This window comes from Ursus maritimus, unplaced genomic scaffold (assembly GCF_017311325.1).
Source record: "Ursus maritimus isolate PB19 unplaced genomic scaffold, ASM1731132v1 scaffold_1, whole genome shotgun sequence".
Taxonomy (NCBI): domain Eukaryota; kingdom Metazoa; phylum Chordata; class Mammalia; order Carnivora; family Ursidae; genus Ursus; species Ursus maritimus.
In genome coordinates this window covers 89,920,784-89,940,414 of record NW_024423343.1, presented here as the reverse complement: position 1 = coordinate 89,940,414, position 19,631 = coordinate 89,920,784, and the positions used below count along the sequence as shown (strand labels likewise).

Genomic DNA, 19,631 nt, shown 5'->3' with positions numbered 1-19,631 from the left:
TTCTTAATTTCTCTTTCTGTGACTTCATTATTAGTGTATAGAAATCCAACAGATTTCCATATATTGATTTTGTATCCTGTGACTTTTGAATTCATTTATCAGTTCTAGTAGGTTTTTTTGTGTGGAGTCTTTAGGGTTTTCCATAAACAGTATCATGTCATCTGCAAAGAGTGAACGTTTTGTTTCCTCCTTACCAATTTGGATGCCTTTTATTTCTTTTTGTTTTCTGATTGCTGTGGCTAAGACTTCCAGTACTAAGTTGAATAAAAGTGGAAAATGGATACCCTTGCTTTGTTCCTGTAATAGGGGAAAAGCTCTCAGTTTTCCCCCACTAAGGATGATGTTAGTTGTTGGTTTTTCATATATGGCCTTTATTATGTTGAGGTATGTTCCCTCTAAACCTACTTTGTTGAGGGTTTCTATCATGAATGAGGATGTACTTTGTTAAGAGCTTTTGTCGTATCTATTGAAGTAATCATATGGTTTTTAGCTTTTCTGTTGTTGATGTAATATACCATGTTGATTGATTTGCAAGTATTGAACCTCCCAGGAATAAATCCCACTTGACTGTGGTGAATGATTATTTTAATGTATTGTTGGATTTGTTTCACTATTTGTTGAGGATTTTTGCATCGACATTAATCAGAGATATTTGCCTATAGTTCTCTTTTTTGGTAGTTTCTTTATCTGGGTTTGATATCTGGGTAATGCTGGCCTCATAGAATGAATTTGAAAGCTTTCCTTCCTCTTCTGTTTTTTGGAATAATTTGAGAAAAATAGGATTTAACTCACCTTTAAATGTTTGGTAGAAATCAACTGTGAAGCCCTCTGGTCCTGGATTTTTGTTTATTGGGAGTTTTTGATTACTGATTAAATTTCAATCTTGGTAATCATTCTGTCCAAATTTTCCATTTCTTCTTGATTCAGTTATAGGAGTTTGTATGTTTCTAGGAATTTATCCATTTCTTCTAGATTGTCCAATTTGTTGGCATATAATTTTTCATAATATTTTCCTCCAATTCTTGTATTTCTGTGGTGTTGGTTGTTATTTCTCCTCCTTTATTCCTGATTTCATTTATTTGAGTCCCCCCTCTCTCTTTTGTTTTTAATGTGTCTGGCTAAAAGTTTATCAACTTTGTTGATCTTTTCAAAGAACTAGCTCCTGGTTTTATTGATCTGCTCTATTTTTTTTAATTTTATTTTTTAGTTTCTTTACCATTTATTTCTGCTCTTATCTTCATTATTTCCTTTTACTCGTTTTGAGTTTTGTTAGTTCTGCTTTTTCTAACGCCTTTAGATGTAAGGTTAGGTTTTCCCTTGAGATTTTTCTTGCTTCTTGAAATAGACCTGTATTGCTATAATCTTTCCTCTAAAAATAGTTTTAGCTAGAGCCTAAAGATTTGGGGCCATCGTGTTTTTATTTTCATTTTCTCCATATTTATTTTTTGAGTTCCTCTTTAATTTCTTGGTTGACCATTCATTGTTTAGTAGCATGTTATTTAACCTTATGTATCTGTGTTTTTTCTAGATTTTTTCCTGTGGTTGATTTCTAGTATAGCGTTGTGGTTGGAAAAGATGCATGATATGACTTCATTCTTCTTGAATTTGTTCAGACTTTTTTGTGGCCTAATGTGATCTTTTCTGGAGAATGTTCCATGTGCACTTGGAAAGAATCTGTATTCCGCTGTTTTAGGATGGAATGTTCTGAATATATCTGTTAGATTTAGCTGGTACAATGTGTCATTCAAAGCCACTGTTGCCTTGTTGATTTTCTGTTTGGATGATCTATCCATTAATATAAGTGGGATATTAAAGGCCCCTACTATTGTTGTATACTACTGATTACTTCCTTTATGTTTATTAATAGTTGCTTTATGTATTTGGGTGCTTTCATGTTGGGTGCATAAATATTTACAATTGTTACATGTTCTTGTTGGATTGTTCTCTTTATGGTTACATAGTGTCCTTCTTTGTCTCTTGTTACAGATTTTGTTTCAAAGTCTATTTTGTCCATATAAGTATTGCTACCCTACCTTTCTTTTACTTTCATTTGCAGGAAAAATGTTTTTCTATCCCTTCACTTTCCTTTTTGTTATTTATTTACTTATTTATAAATTTTTATTTAAATTCTAGTGAGTTAACATACAGTGCAGTATTGGTTTCTGGAGTAGAATTCAGTGATTCATCACTTACATACAACACCCAGTGCTCATCATAACAAGTACCCTCAATGCCTGTCACCCATCTAGCCCGTCCCCCACTCACCGCCTTCCGTCAACCTTCAGTTTGTTCTCTAACATGAAGAATCTCTTATGGTTTGTTTCCTCTCTCTCCCCACCCCTATATGTTCATGTATTTTGTTTCTTAAATTCCACATATGAGTGAAATCATATGGTATTTGTCTTTCTCTGATTTCACTTAGCATAATATACTCCAACACCATCCATGTTGCAAGATTTCATTCTTTTTGATGGCTGAGTAATATTCCAGTGTGTGTGTGTGTGTGTGTGTGTGTGTGTGTGTGTATACACACCACATCTTCTTTATCCATTCATCTTTGATGGTCATTTGGGTTCTTTCCATAGTTTGGCTATTGTTGATAATGCTGCTATAAACATTGGGGTGCGTGTACCCTTTTGAATCTGTATTTTTGTATCCTTTGGGTAAATACCTAGTAGTGCAATTGCTGAATCATAGGGTAGTTCTATTTTTAGCTTTTTGAGGAGCCTCCATACTATTCTCCAGAGTGGCTGCACCAGTTTGCATTTCCACCAACAGTACAAGAGATTTCCCCTTTCTTCTCATCCTCATAAACACTTGTTGTTTCTTATGTTCTTAATTTTAGCTATTCTGACAGGTGTGAGGTGGTATCTCATCATGGTTTTGATTTATATTTTCCTGATGTCCACCCCTTCCCTTTCAATCTGCATGTCTTTAGGTCGGAAATGAGTCTCTTGGAGGCAGCATAAAAACAGGTCTTACTTTTTAAATCCATTCTGTTTTTGGATTGGAGCATTTAGTCTATTTACATTCAAAGTAATTATTGATAGGTATGTACTCATCACCATTTTGTTACTTGTTTTATGGTTGTTTTTAAGTTCTTCCCTGTTTCTTTCTTCTCTTGTTCTTCTGTGGTTTGATGGCTTTCTTTAGTGATATGCTTGTATTCCTTTCTCTTTCTCTTTTTGTATATCTATTACTGGCTTTAATTTACAGTTACCATTAAGTTTATATATAACATCTTATGTGTATAATAATTTATATTAAGTTGATAGTTGCTTAAGTTTGGACTCATTCTAAAAGCACTAAATTTTTACTTCCCCCCCCCCATGTTTTTAGGTATGTGGTGTCATATTTTTATTTTGTGAATTCTTTGACCAGTTTTATAGATATACTTGATTTTACAGCTTTGTGCTTTAACCTCTATACTGGTTTTATAAGTGATTAATCTACTACATTTATTAAGTATATATGTACCTATGAAACTTTTTCCTTACCTACTTTTCTTAGTCCTGCTTATGGTCTTTCCTTTCCACTTAAAGAATTCCCTTGAGGGGCACCTGAGTGGCTCAGATGGTTAAACGTCTGCCTTTGGCTCAGGTCACGAGCTCTGGGCCCTGGGATTGAGAATTCCCTTAACATTTCTTGTAAGGCTGGGTTAGTGGTTATGAATTCCTTTAACTTTTATTTGTCTGGGAAATGCTTTACCTCACCTTCTAGTCTGAATGATAGCCTTGCTGGATAGAGTATTCTTGCTTGCAGATTTTATTATTACTTTTTTTTCCTTTCAGCATTTTGACTATGTCATGCCACTCTTTTCTGACCTGCAAAGTTTCTGCTGAAAAATCAGCTCACAGCCTCACAGAGTTTCCCTGGTCTGTAACTGTTTTCTTTTCTCTTGATGCTTTAAAAAACATTAAACATAACATATCTTACAAATATAACAGTCTATTTTAAGCTAAAAACAACTTATCTTCAGTCACAGGAGATAGCTCTACACTTTTACTTCTTTTCCTACCTTTTATGCTGCTAATGCCACACTTTTTCTTTTATATTGTATATCCAATAACAAATTATTGTAGCTATGGTTATTTTTAGTACCATTGTCTCTTAACATTTATACCAGAGATAAACACAATTTGCACACCACCATTACAGTATTAGAGTATTCTGAATTTGACTACACATTTACCTTTAAATGAAAGTTTTATACTTTCATATGTTTTTATGCTGTTACTTAACATCTTTTAATTTCAACTTGAAGAACTCCCTTTAGCATTTCTTGTACGGCTTGTCTAGTGGTGCTGACCTCCTCTGGCTTTTGTTTGCCTAAGAATGTCTTTATCTGGCCTTCATTTCTAAAGGATAGTTGTGCTGGGTATGGTATTCTTGAATAGCAGGGTTTCTTTCCTTTCAGTATTTTGAATCTGTCATCCCACTCCCTCCCAGCCTGTAAGTTTTCTGTTGAAAAATCCACTGACAGCCTTATAAGAATTCCTCTATGTATGATGAGTCATCTCTCTCTTGCTGATTTCCAAATTCCTCTTCATCTTTGACTTTTAACATTTTGATTATAATGTATCCTAGAGTAGTCTTCTTTGGGTTTATCTTGTTTGAGGTTATTTGAAGATTTTATTTACTTATTTATTTGAGAGACAGAGACAGGAGGAGGAGCAGAGGAGCAGAGGGAGAGGGAGAGAAAGAATCTCAAGTAGACTCTGCACTGAGCATGGAGCCCAACGTGGGGCTAGATCTCACAACCCTGAGATCATGACCTGAGCCAAAATCAAGAGCCTGATGCTTAACTGACCGAGCCACCCAGGTGCCCCACTTGAGGTCCTTTGAACTTCTTGTACCTGGATGTCTGTATCTCTCCTCTCCATAGATTTGGGAAGCTTTCAGTTGTTATTTATTTAAATAAGCTTTTTGCCCCCTTTTCTTTCTTTTTTTCTTCTGGGGCTCTCATAATGCACATGTTAGTTCTCCTGATGGTGTTTCATAATTCACATTGGTTTTCTTCTCTCTTTTTCATTCTTTTTTTCCTCTTTATTCCTCTGACTAGCTAGTTTTAAATCACTTGTTTTTGAATTTGCTGATTCTGCTTTGCCAAGTCTGCTGTTGAAGGTCTCAATTGAATTTTTTAGTTTTATTGTATTCCAAGATTTCTGTTTGCTTCTTTTTTATGGTTTCTAGTTTATAATTGAACTTCTCATTTTGTTCATGCATTGTTTTCTTGATTTCATTTAATTGTTTACCTTTGCCCTCTTGCATTTTATTGTTTCTTTAAGATTATTATTTTAAATTCTTTTTCAGGCAATTCATAAATTTCTATTACTCTGGGGTCAGTTATTGGAGTTTTATTAGTTTCCTTTGGGGGTATTACCTTTGACTGATTCTTCATGATCCATGTAGTTTGCTTTGGTGTCTACATTTGAATGAGCAAACCCTTCTTCCAATCTTCACAGCCTGGCTTTCCCTTGTTATGTAGTGATTGTCATAAATCTTATTCTTTACTCTTCTCTTTTCTCACCCTCATACAAAGAGAGATCTAAATAGAGTTAGTATTTGTCTACAGAGAAGTCAGACCTTGGCCCCATATTCTGTCCATTTTGATGTTGATCACATCTCCTTTTTAGGATGATTGTATATGCACGTTCCTACCCCCATATCTGGTGTTATCACTGTATTTCTCTTTGTACTTCACCTGGGTTGACTTAGGATTCTCTCTTTCCTTCTCTGCTGACCCAGTAGCCACTTGGGTGTACTCCCACTGGTTCTATCCTTTTCTCTGTTAAGTCCTTCATGTTTCACTTGAGGTACTTTTATGTCCCAGAATTAAATATGCTAATGTTAACTTCTCCACCTCAAATTCCTCCATCTTCTGTTCTGAAGGCTGGCAGTGCCCCCTGTTGCCCCCACAGGTGTGTACACATCAGGGATACCAGCCTCAGCCATTTGTCCACCACGTCGTCCCTCCTTGGCCTCTACCTGCAATGGTGCTGCCAGGTGCAGGGCTTGGGGCTGAAGCACCTCCTGGTCATGAGGAGTTTGCATCTCTTGTCTCAGACAGGCTGACGGCTGCTGACTACCAGGGGGCTGTTGGGCCTGGTGCAGCTGCAGGAGCTGGAGGAGCTGGAGCTGACCAACTGCCCTGGGGCCAACCCCCCCCCCCCGGCTCTTCAAGTACTTTTCACGGCACCTGCCCATCCTTCTCATCATGGAGTAGCCTTGGCCTCCCCGCCCCTGGTACATGAAGCCCCCAAGCTCCTGGTGGGGATGCCTTCTCCTGGCCCTGCCCTCAGGGGAGCCCTCGTGCCTGCAGCCCAGCACAGGACGCAGGGCGAACCCGGTGAAAGCCCCGCCCCACACTCTTCCTGGCCCCGCCAGTGTAGGGAGGGGTGGCGGGTGGGCCCAGCCGCATGCACGCATACTCGGGGACTCTGTGCATGGCCCTCATGCCCGCACTGCACACTCGCCCACGACCACACCACAGCTGCATCCACCTTTTGTCCACCCACTGGGGGTGGGGGGCAGTGGGGTGGGCTCGGTCCAAGGGGATGCTTTGAGCTCTCCTGACGGGTACTCTTACCAACTTCCTGTTCTGTCTTCCCATCTCGGGCAGGACCCAGAGGGATTGAGGGGATCTGGGTACCCCAGGACACAGGAGCCAGAAGAGACCCAAGGGCTTCCCACATCTGCCACTGCACCGTGCCTAGAGCCCTTGGAGGGGTGCAAGCAGGAACAGGCCACCACCAAAGCCATGGCCCACCAAGGAGCCCAAGTCCCACCTACCCTTGCCCCACCTCATGCCACCCTGACCCAAGAACCTTCCCTTTTCCTTGCCACCGAATGAGGCAGCCCCCTGCTCACCCCACCCCCACCTGCAGGCCTACAGGTCCTTGGGACAGGCTAGGGAAGAACTGTGTTTGAGGGAGGGGCAGACTGGCTGACAATGATCTTTCTATAATCAACATTAACCCAACTGGCTGTAGCTTACCTCAACCCCGGAGGGAATACAACAAGAAACAAACAACAATAAGAATCTGTTATTTAGGAGTCGTAGCTTTCAATTTTGTGTTATAAAATGACCAGTAACCTGTACGCTTTTACAGCAGCAGTATTATTCACATAATAGCCAAAAGGTGGAGACAACCCAAGTGTCTACCAGTGGATAAATGGATAGACAAAATGTACTTTACCCATTCAATGGAATATCATTCAGCCCTAAAAAGGAAATTTTGACACATGCTAAAACAAGGTTGAGCCTTGAAGATACTCTGCTATGTGAAATAATTCAGTTATGAAAGGACAAATACTGTATGATTCCAGTTATATGATGTGCCTAGAGTAGTCAAATTCATAGATAAAAAGTAGAATGGTGGTTGCTGGGGGTGGAGTAGGAGGGAATGGAGAGTGATTGTTTAATGGGTATAGAATTTTAGTTTGGGATGATGGAGAAAGTTCTGGAGATAGATGGTGGTGATGGTTGTACAACAGTATCAGTATACTCAATGCCACTGAACTGTATACTTAAAAATGGTTATTAAGATTGGAAATTTTATATTGTGTACGTTGTAGCACAACTTTAGAAAAGTACTGCTAGTTTAGATAAAAGGGGAAGTATATGGCTGCCTCAGAAGGTGACACCCATGTTTCAAAGATCTGGTTGGCACGGACCTTATGTTGAAAACTAGGGTCAAATAATGTAGAAGGAGGGAAAAAGATCTTCCAACATTCTTAACTCTTTCTCTCTTTGGTGTTGGTGGGCCGGTTTTTAATATGGGTACATTCTTGTGGTGATATCTTGACTCTTGGTTTTGATTTTAATGTTGGGTGTCTATCTTGGAATATCTTAATAGTTATTTCCATGAAAACATGGGCAAGGCCATTTTCACTAGAAGCTCCTTTGTGTGTGTGTGTGTGTGTGTGTGTGTGTGCGCGCGCGCTAGAATTTGGTGATTTATGGTGGCCGTACTTCAATATTTGACATTAGAGCAATTTCTGGAAAAACCTAGGATACAGGGCTATGAAATATATTAGGGCTTTCTCTTGCCTAAGTGAAGCAGCTGTTAACCTGTACTTAGCTTCTACCTGCCAGGTAGGTTGAGGAAACCCAACATATCTATTATTTGTTCAGACTATTGTTTTTGTGATGCACTGTAGAGAGGTATAGGTGAAATAGAAGAACTATTTCTTACATTGGAGAACTTTTTATGTCTTTTGGGAACCAAGATAAACATATTTAGAAGAAATCAAAACTACCCGTGGGACCGCTGGCATGTGCTTAACTTCTCCAAATCTGCATTTCTTCATGTAAAATGTGTGTAGTGTGGCGGGTGTAGGAGCTGGAGTATAACAGTAGCTTCCTTGGAAGATAGCTGTAAAGATTAAACAAATGTAATATAAGTAAAGGACCTATGTTTTTCACGTAATAGGTGCTCAACTGCTGTTATTTTTCTTTCCCTTAAAAAGGGGATTTAAAAATGAGAAGCTAGAACTCCAACCAAGTGATCATTTTCAGTGCGACTCGCACATACGACCCTCTCTCCTAAAAGGCAAATGTTCTCAAATGAAGAAGGCATAACTGAAATAATCTGGGAGTGGGTTTTACTACGAATTCTTGTCTGTGTGGGCAGATTGCTGATTATTTCTAAATCTGTGAGGAATCTATTACACATGTGTGGGTTGTAATTCTCACTCGATTAATTCTTTGTCAACTTATGTTTTAGAAGTACAGTAAAGTACCTGTTCTCTAAGGGTAATTTACCAAGTATGTCTGTTTGTACACACGTGCACGCACGCTTGCACACACGCACGTGCGCACACACACACACACTGCACCACAGTTTTTATGTTTTGATGATTTGAAGGCTTACATACATTTTTGCTATAATGTTTATCTTCCAGCCTTCCAAATATCATTTTTATGTTTTGACTAAGCATAAACTACTATGGCCTCTTTGGGTAAGAATTATAAACTGCCTAGAAGCAAATTTAAAAAATGATTTTGATTCTTCCTGCTCCTTTAAGACCCTTCCCTGGGGCTGAACATCCTTCCACATGTTTCCGTATCATTCTGTGTATACACCTATTATTTCACCTCCAAATCATATTTAATTATTTATGCATCTATTTCCCCATATAGGTTTTACACTCCTTGAGAACAGGGACTATGTTATGCATTTCCGTATTTCTACCATCCCGCATAATACCTGATCAAGGCAGACACTTACTGTTTGTTGAGTTAAATCGAGCCCTGCTCTTACATTGAATTAATGATCTCTGCTTTCTCTCCTTTTGGGCTGATGTTCAAGAGGATTATCACTACTCTGTAAACACAAAGCTAAAACCTTGAGTATACAGCAAGTGTCTCCAGCAATCTTGGGAGTGCTGGAAATGCTTTTTAGAATGTCCCCTAAATCATTCAGATTGATAACATCATTTTTTTCCCTCTCAGACCCTCCAGAAGAGCTACTGAGTATATGGATTCACCTTGTCTCCAGAAGATCACATTTCGGAATTTCAGGATCGTGACGTCGGCATAGCCTGCATTGTCTGCATTATGACTTCTCAGTAATGAAACCCCACCGGACAAACTGCAGGCCAGAACTACCATCCTCAGCTCTGCCCTCTTGCTACCAGTTTTGCGGTGAGGTTCTTGAGTCTTGACACGAGGAAGATTTGAGATGGTTTGATTCTCCTTGCAGAATAGAAGGGGATTTTGACAAGGTTGAGTATGACCTCATGTTTGGAGGCAGAATCATGAGGAATGATTTCTAAGTGACTGGATTGAGATGGTCTGATATTAGAATCTTGTTTTTAGCAAAAGGGCTAAGACTATAAAAAGCCATCTGTGATAAGGCAATTTTTCCATTGTTTTCTTTCAACATGAAGCAAATATTAAATCTGCAAAGTTGAGCAAAAAGAATTGAACAAAAAAACAAAACCCCCCAGCAATCCACGTTTTGAATGCACAAAAGCTAGACATAATGGAATTCAGTGTCAGCTAAGAAATAACTTGTTTTGTCAACATCTGAAGTAAGAAGGCCAGCAAAATAGAATTCAACTTTGCAGTGTCTAGTAAATGTGTTAGAGGAATTTACTACTGAACTGTAGGTAGGAACATCCATAAATCCCAGCCTCCCAGCCTTTTCAACCCTATATTGACTAAATAGACTCAACTCAGAGAAATGAGGCAGTTCCATCTGGGAATGCAATTTAGGGAGAGAGCCAGCATAGTCCGCGAGACAAGGATTATTTACTGCATGCCATTGTACACACAATGAAATCACAATTGATCAAGGGGGAGAAATTCTATCAATAACTCAAATTAAGATGCAGGAAAGGGTAAAGGTCAGATAGCAAGAGGAAATGATCCTTCTTTGCTGGAGAACATTGGGATTTAATAAACAGCAAAATGAAAATTTCAGACCATTGTAATGAGCATGGTATGGGGTGAAGAATGAGGTATCCCCAGACCCCTGTGACATACACTAGAAGAATCAGTCCTACGCTGGTGAGATCTGATATCTGTAGGCGCATCTTTCAAGACAGACCCCCAAACCAGAAAAGCAAGTCACGGCCATGGCCGGAGAGATGGACTGACATGGCCAAAGAAAGACTTCTTGTAAGAGAAAGGACTGTTGTCATAGATTTAAAGGAAAAGGGGACTCGGCGATTCAGGATTTGTTTGGTTTACCGATGTGTGCAAGAGATAAAGACAGAACATCTGGGAGCCTTTAGCTATTCAGCCTCCTTGGAAGAGTCTGCTCTGTATGGGAAGGTCTGCGTGGGGCCAAAGCATGGTCTGGTGAGTGTTTCAAGGAAATGGTGTATCCCTGTGGTGGGTGGCCACCTGCAACGTCCATGTCTGTCACCCTGTCAGTCATCCATATAGGATGTACTAAGCATTTCTCATGCATCATTACCTAGGATCATAACATCCTCCCTTCATCTTGACTGCTATTCTGAGGGTAAGCTTTAAGACATAGGCACATTAAAATTTTTAAAATTGTTTTTCAATGTAGCTTATTCTAAAAGCACTCTAAGAAGTTCCCTTTTGCCAAAAAAATAATTAAAAATGATTTGTTTGCTTCTTTTTTTAATCAACCATATATTGAGTCGCTACTGCATAGCCAGGCTGTATTGGAGAATAGCGATGTGGAAGTAAAAGCCAGAGGAGGTCATGATCCCGTGAGGGAGGTAGACAGTTACAGCTGAGTTTGATAAATATGCTGATGGAAGAGGAAGATGGCACGGAGAGGAGCGGAGTCCAGCTGAGATTGCTGGGAAGGCCTCTTGAAAGAAGTTATCTCTTAGCTGGTATTGAGAGACAGGGATTAGGTGAAGATGGGAAGGAAGGATCTGCAGAGGGAACTGCTCACATGAATTGAACTAGCCGTCATTAAGCATCTCTGGTATGAACCAGCCACCGTGCCAAGCATTGAAGATACAGTACCTGCCTTCATGAAGCTTATGTTCTAGTTTTGAGGGGTGGGATCAAGGAGACAGCCAGTAAATATTTAAATCAATAACGAAGACAATTTTAGATAGAGGTAGTATGGAGCAAATAAAATATGGCATGGGACAGAGAATGATGAGGTGGGGTGGCACTTTAGCTAGAAAAGATGGGAAAGGTTTCTCTGAGATGACCTCCAAGGTTAAAAGGAGGCCTGTAGGAAGAACACTGCAGGCCGGTAAGCAGCAGTGGCATGCTTGGAGGGTGTGGGAGGAAGCCAGTGGCCTGTGGGGGTTGGGGGTTAGGAAGGAGGGAAGGTGAAAAACAGGGGACTGCTTAGGACAGGCCTTGTGGACCATAGTCAGACTTAGGATTTTATTCCGTAGTCAGTGGAGATCACCCAGCCCACCCCACAGAGAAATAGGGAGTCCGGAGCAAGAATGGAAGTAGAAAGATCAGCTGGAAGGCCCCACTGGGGTCCAGGCCAGACATAAGGCTGGCTTGGATCAGAATTTGAAAAGTGGAGGAGAAGAGAAATGGGTCAAGTTCAGGATGCATTTTGGAGGCAGTGCCAGCAGGACTTGATGACTTATTGAACGTGGAGTAAATAAAGGCAGGGATCAGAGGTGACCCCTGGGTTTTTGGCAAAAGTGCAAAGACAGGCAAAAGCAGGGGGCATTAGGGACCAGTGAGCAGTCATTTTAGGGTACTGAATGAGATCTTAATTTGGAATCAGAAAGCTATTTTAATGCTGACTTTTCCACTTCCCGGCCATGTGACCTTGGACAAGGGATTTACTCTCTCTGGGTGTGGGTGTCCTCGGGGCGACAATATTTATGTCCTCCCAGGATTGTTGGAGGGGTTCAGTAAGCTACTGTATGTCAGGTTTAATGGTATGTGGCTTGTAGTAACTACCTAACAAATGGTAGCTCTTATTTCAGGTTTAAAACTGCAAAAGGCTTGTAAATGAAAATACAAATATAAACATATTATATCCAGGGTTCCCCAAGTCTGCCTGTGTAGGTGCTTCAGTTAGAGCTCAGCTGAGGAGAAATCAGCTCCTAGGACTGCTGGTCATTTATTAGAAACATTCTTTCTGTGGGTATAATAGAATATTCCCCTTCATTCTTCCCTTCTCCTCTTGCCCACATTTACTTCTTTGATTGGTAATGATTGACCTTATCTGGAATTAAAATACATGTGCATTGAACACTCACAGGTGTGCTCCTATTATCAGCTGGGGATAGGAGACCAGCACTGAGCACATCTCAGCATTCCTAATTCACAAAGGAGAAATACCCAGTTTTTCTTTCTTTCTTTCTTTCTTTCTTTCTTTCTTTCTTTCTTTCTTTCTTTCTTTCTTTCTTTCTTTCTTATTCATGATTAAGAAGCAGCTTATAGAGGCAATACAGTAAGGAGGGATGAGAGCGGACTGAGTAAAACAGAGTGGGAGGGGTGCTCCTGGATGTTGGCGGGCTCTGATGATGTTGCCCTCCTGACAATTGAACTCAGCATAGATTGAGGGCCTATTGGGCACACAGTATGTGAAGGGGTGGGTGTGTAGTTGAAAAGTTAGACTCTGGACCTCTAAAGAGTTTGCCAGAGCAGCAGTGGGGCTTTGGGTGGGGTGGAGACCGCTATGTGAAGGACAAAATACAAGGGAAACTGACATGAAGGCTCAGACAGTGGGGCAAGGAAAGCTGTGGGGATACAGACAAGGGGGCAGTTCATTCCAACCTGGTGCTCTTAGAAGCTTCTAGAAGGAGGTGGCACTGAGTTGGACAAACAGGATGGTGGCACTTTCGGCTGTGGGTCTTGACTGAGTGTAGGTGTGAGATGTTTCTGGTTCTTCTCCAGCTCCTAGCACAGTGCCTGACACACAGTGCTTTCAAGAAACACTTAAGTGACTAAATTGCTGTGAAAGGCTTGTGTACCAAGCCACATGTAGTCCAGAGGGGCTGGGATGTGGTGGGAGGAGAGACACTTTGCTGTCTGTAACTCTGTATTTTTATTTTACTTTCTTTTTAAAAAATTGTGGTAAAATTTTCATAACATAAAATTTGTGGTTTTAACCATTTTTAAGAGTTAATTAGTTCCAAATAAAATCTTAAAAAAAAAAAAAAAAGGGGGCGCCTGAGTGGCACAGCGGTTGAGCCTCTGCCTTTGGCTCAGGGCGTGATCCCAGCGTTGTGGGATCGAGCCCTACGTCAGGCTCCTCTGCTATGAGCCTGCTTCTTCCTCTCCCACTCCCCCTGCTTGTGTTCCCTCTCTCGCTGGCTGTCTCTATCTCTGTCGAATAAATAAATAAAATCTTTAAAAAAAAAGTTAATTAGTTCCATCACTCCAAATTAACTCTGTAACCAGTGGGTGCTAACTTCCATTCTCCCCTCCCTTCAGCCCCTGGCAATCTCTAATCTGCTTTCCATCTCTATGAATTTGCCAATTCTGGATATTTCATATAAACGGAATGATACAGTATTTGTCTTTTTATTGCCTCGTCTTTGCACACTGGAAATAGAAGAAGGTGCTTGGACATCTGTGTTGGTATAACTTCATGCTTTATCTAAGTCATGCTGGGTTGTGCTATCTTGTTACTGTTTCATTTCACAAAATAAAATCTCTTATGAAAAGTTCAGCCCCGCTTCTAGTATAGTTATGGTGGAGTCATTGGGTTTTCTACGTAGAGTATCATGTTGTCTGCAAATAGTGGAAGTTTGACTTCTTCCTTGCCAGTTTGTATGCCTGTTTATTTCTTTTTGTTGTCTGATTTCTGAGGCAAGACTTCCCGTACTGTGTTAAGTAGTAATGGTGAGAGTGAACATCCCTGTCTTGTTCTGACCATAGGGGAAAAGCTCTCAGTTTTTCCCCATTGAGGACGATATTAATAAGATATTATCTTGTGGGTCTTTCATATATGGCCTTTATGACATTGAGATTTGTTCCATCTGTCCCTACTTTGTTGAGAATTTTCTTTTTTTAATCAAGAGTGGATGCTGTATTTTGTCAAATGCTTTTTCTGCATCTATTGAGAGGATCATATGGTTCTTATCCTTTGTTTTATTAATGTGGTGTATCATGTTGATTCATTTGTGAATATCGAACCACCCCTGCAACCCAGGAATAAATCCCACTTGACTGTGGTGAGTGTACTGTGAATTTGGTTTGCTAATATTCTTGTTGAGAATTTTTGCATCCATGTTCATCAGGGATATTGGCCTGTAATTCTCCTTTTTAGTGGTGTCTTTGTGTGGTTTTGGAATCAAGGTAATGCTTGCTTCGTAGAATGACTTTGGAAGTTTTCTTTCCATTTCTATTTTTTTTGGAACAGCTTGAGGAGAATTAGATATTTACTCTTGTTTAAATGTCTGGTAGAATTCTCTTGAGAAGCCATCTGGCCCAGGACTTTTGTTTGTTGTGATATTTTTGATTACTGATTCAATTTCTTTGCTGATTATGGGTCTGTTCAGATTTTCTATTTCTTCCTGTTTCAGTTTTGGTAGTTTGTAAGTTTCTAGGAATTTACCCATTTCTTCTAGATTGCCCGGTTTGTTGGCATATAATTTTTCAAATAAACTGTCTGCCCCTTTTTCTCTCTCTTCAGCTCCTGGGACTCTGATGATATGAATGTTATTACATTTTACTAAGGCACTGAGTTCCCTAAGTGTACCTTTGTGATCCATTACCTTTCTTTCCCTCTTCTTTTCAGCTTCATTATTTTCCATAATTTTATCTTCTGTTTCATTGATTCATTCCTCTGTATTGTCCATCCTTGTTTTTATGGCATCGATTTGGGTTTGCATCTTGGTTATAGCATTTTTAACGTCCACCTGGCTATATTTTAGTTCTTTTATTTCTGCAGTGTCTTCTATGCATTTTTCTTTCTTTTTTTAAAAGATTTTATTTATGTATTTATTTATGTATTTATATATTTATTTATTTGAGAGAGAGTGCATGAGCAGGGGAAGGAGCAGAGGGAGAAGCAGGCTTCCCGCTGAGCAGGGAGCCTGATGTGAGGCTCAATCCCCAGACTCTGGGATCATGACCTGAGCTGAAGGCAGACACTTAACTGACTGGGCCACACAGGCACCCCTATGCTTTTTTTGAAGCCCAGCTACTATCCTTATAATCGTTTTAAATTCTAGTTCAGACGTCTTACTTATATCTGTATTGATTAAGTCCCTGGCTGTGGGTTCTACTTCCTGTTCTTTCTTTGGGGTGAATTTCTCTGTCTCATCACTTTGTTCAGAAAAAAAAAAAAAAAAAGGAATAAAGAAAAACAATAACAACCAAACAACAGAAAAAAGCCCCTAAAACAAACAAACAAAAAACCCCCTAGATCCTGGGTGTGTTTTGGTCTGCTTGTTAAGAGAATCTGGATTACAACTAATGAATCGTTAAACACTACATCAAAAACTAATGATGTACTATATGTTGGCTAACTGAACATTAAAAAAAAAAAAAAGAATCTAGATCCAAAAATTTTTAAAAAATAAAATTACCAAAAAATAAAAAATATACATATTTAAAATATATAAATAAAATTTAAGAATAATAAAAAATAAAAAATAATTGAAAAAATAGAAAATAAATGAAAAACTAATAATTAAAAAAACTTAAAAAATAAAAGTAAAAGAGAAGCTATACTCTATTTACCCTAGAGCTGAAGCTTTGCAGTATTCTATGATCAGTAGACTTGGTGCAAGTGAGTTGTTTGTGCTGGTCTTCTGGTGGAGGGGCCTTTTGCTCTGATTCTTGGGTGGACTTACCTCAGTGGAAATGTACCTTCAGGGTGCAGGGGGCGGGGCTCGGTGTAAGCAGCTCTAGCCTCCACTAGGTGGTGCTGTTTTGCTCCCTGAAGTCTTTCAGGGCTGATGGGTGGGATGATTATGTCTGGAACCCACTCTCTAGCCCCGGGCTAAAAGTTTGCGCCCCTCCCACTCTTCTGAGAGCCCTCACAGAAGAGCATCATTCACCCCTCTTGTGACCATAGTTTCCATCAGAATTTTTTGTTCAGCCTACCTATGTTTGAGTTTTTTTAATCTCAGGCACAGGACTGAGTTTCAAAACTCCAAATTTTAGGGACTCCTGCATTGTGGACCTGCAGTGATCCTCTGGGAGAGGGTCTTGCTAAGCTTTTGTCATTTGCTGGCCTGTCCCAGGAAGCGGTAGCATGACTGTGCAGCAGTTTGGAATGCATGGCAAAACAGAACAGAAAACCAGCACCAAGATTCCCCGCTCTCAGCCGGGATCTCTGCTCCTATGTCTGGGAACAGTGCCGCATGTAGGCACCACCCATTCTCCTTATGACCCAGGGGACCCTTATGTGCCGTCACTCCTGGGACTCCACCCCTCTTTGCCACCTGAGCACCTTTAAGCCAGGCACATACCCCATGGTAGTGGACTTCTCAAAGTTCAGATTTTGTGCTTTGCTGCTTAAAATACTTTGCAGTAGACTCCGTAAGCAGGGCTCCCTCCCAGCCCTAGTAGCCACAGTTTTATCTCCCCCAAATCAACTCTCTGCACCTCCTACCTTCCAAAAGGTTGTTTTTCTACTTGTAGACTTGCAGGTTTGTTCTGTCAGACCTCCAGTTGATTTCTTGGGTGTTCGGGATGATTTGACAACTATTTAACTGTGTTCGAGGGACGAGGCAGGCTTTGGGTCTTCCTACTCCTCTGCCATCGTAACTCTTTCCTGTGTGTGTACATCTTGCCTGTCCCCTAGACTGTAAGCTTTGGGCAGGCAGATGCTTCACTTTCGTGTGTTTGGACGAGTCCATGCACTCAGTTGTGTTTGCTGAAGGTATTTAATCATCTTGGGTGATAAAGAAGAGCGAGCATGCAGGGAAATATGTAGAGCTCAGAACGACATCAAACCCATCTAAGCAATAAATAACTAGGCCATAAGAAAAGCCCTGGTGATCTTTTACCAGGCAGAATGTTGGCAGGAGGGGTCAGTGAGGACAAGTGTTAATGATGTGACTGATTAGAATAACAGCAGCCTTTTCATGACGTCTGCTATTGGCTGGAACCTTCCACACAATATCTCTCTTTGTTGCAGCAACTTTGGGATATGAAGGCCTTTTATCCATCTTTTAAGTGATCAAGTTGCATCTTAGAGTGAGTTGTCCCCTCTAACTCATCAACCAGTAAGTGGCTGAGCTGGGATTAGAATCAAGCTGTGGCTGGCTCCAAAGCCCAGCTTTTTCCCACTGTGGGAAAAGCTGCCCATCTCATTTGGAGTATGGAGTGGGGTCAGAGAGAGAGAAATTGACAGCCCAACAGTGGCATTAATGAAGCAGCATAGACACATTTCCTGAAAAAAATTGGTCCAAGCTGCCCCGGAGAGGCCAAAGAAATATTACCTACCATAGTAAGGGCATTAGGAAAAATAAAAGAGAAAATACAATATCATTCTGCCCATAGTGAAGCTCGAAGAGGAATGATTATGAGTGCAATGCTGGTGTAAACACTCGAGGGGTGAGGACATGTAATAGCACCCACCTCTGCATGTTCCTTGTCATCGTGCAGTACAGAGGCAACACGTATTATTAAAAATAGTTCCGAAGCCCCTGGTAGATTAGCCACTTCTTTTCCTTTTAGGTCACACAGGCTAACACAATAGCAAAAGAAGACTTGTCAATTTTTTTTACAAAATGAACAGCAGGCATTTACCCTGGGATGTTTTAAAAAACAGAGATATGTGTACTTAGAAGCTATTAGTTGCTATAGAGTAACGTCTGCTAGGGCTGGCTTTTCCATCAGAGAAATCAAATTTCTTATTGTGCTATCAGCCTCCCGCCATATCATTTTTAAAGGCGAGCCATAAAATATTTCTCTCTACTGTGGCAGCAAGGAGGAAAACTTTATTAGAGGAAAAGTAATGCAGTTTGAAGGAGTCCCGTAAACCAAAATCTGTTTAGGGCACTTAATTCTGGGCTTTACAAGGCAACCACGTCTTTCTTTGCAAATAAATACACAGCTTTCCAATTCACATGCTGGGGGGAAAGAGGATTAATATCGTGGTTTGCCTGTATCGTTTTCATGGCACAGTGGATAATCTGGGGAGGAATGGTGATAGTAAAGTCCACTTCACCCTTGCCGTGGCTCACAGTGGTACAGAACTGAGGACTGGGAGCCTGAGTGAGATCAGTCTGATAAGGACATACATTTGCTGCTGTGTGGGGCTGGAGTAGATGTAGAAGCTAAGTGTGCATGAGTACAAACATGCCTCAACGTCTCTTTCTTGGTTATCCTCTATCCTCGGTTCAAATTAGTAATGGTTAGCCTGGTGATTTCCAGCTGAGTAGTGATTTTGACTTGTTCTTTCCCTCACCACCAAAAAAACCACACACACACACACACACACACACACACAAAATCCCCTAAGCATTATGAATAAATGCACATTTATCATAGAAAACTTGGAAGATACAGAAAAGTTGAGGGAAAGAGAAAACAATTAGTCATAGTCTTATCAGAAAAAATAACAATGTTGGTTTTCTTTTTTGGTGTGTATATTAAAAAAACATAATTATGATCATATTATATACACAAAATTGTACTGATTTAAACATCTATTTTGTGCATATGAAAGTGATATATATGCTTTGCATAAAACTTGAAAACTCTAAAAGTATAAAGAAAAAATAATTACACAGAATTTTACCATTCAGAGATTAATTTACCATTGCTCCATTTTATCGTATGCATTTAAAAATGTATTTGTTTCTTTAATCATTCTGACTGGTGTAAGGTGGTATCTCATTGTGGTTTTGATTTGTATTTCCCTGATGGCCAGTGGTGTGGAGCATTTTTTCATGTGTCTGTTGGCCTCTTGTATGTCTTCTTTGGAGAAATGTCTGTTCATGTCTTCTGCCCATTTCTTGACTGGACTATTTGTTTTTGGGTGTTGAGTTTGAGAAGTACTTTATAGATCTTGAATACTAGCCCTTTATCTGTAATGGCATTTGCAAATATCCTCTCCCATTCCGTAGTTTGTCTTTTAGTTTTGTTGATTATTTCCTTTGCTGTGCAGAAGCTTTTTATCCTGATAAAGTCCCAATAGTTCATTTTTGCTTTTGTTTCCCTTGCCTTTAGAGACATATCTTGCAAGAAGTTGCTTTGTCCAAGGTCAAAGAGGTTGCTGCTTGTGTTCTCCTCTAGGATTTTAGTG

At 40.1% G+C, this 19,631-nt stretch overlaps 1 long non-coding RNA gene across 1 annotated transcript in view; it reads left to right on the top strand.

The window, feature by feature from the left end:
* The window catches only part of LOC121106314, a 90,724-nt gene that overhangs the window by 41,947 nt on the left and 29,146 nt on the right, over positions 1–19,631 (top strand). The window contains exon 4 of the long non-coding RNA XR_005838942.1: positions 9,458–9,649. This is a non-coding gene — a long non-coding RNA (uncharacterized LOC121106314). The remainder of the gene's footprint in view (positions 1–9,457; positions 9,650–19,631) is intronic.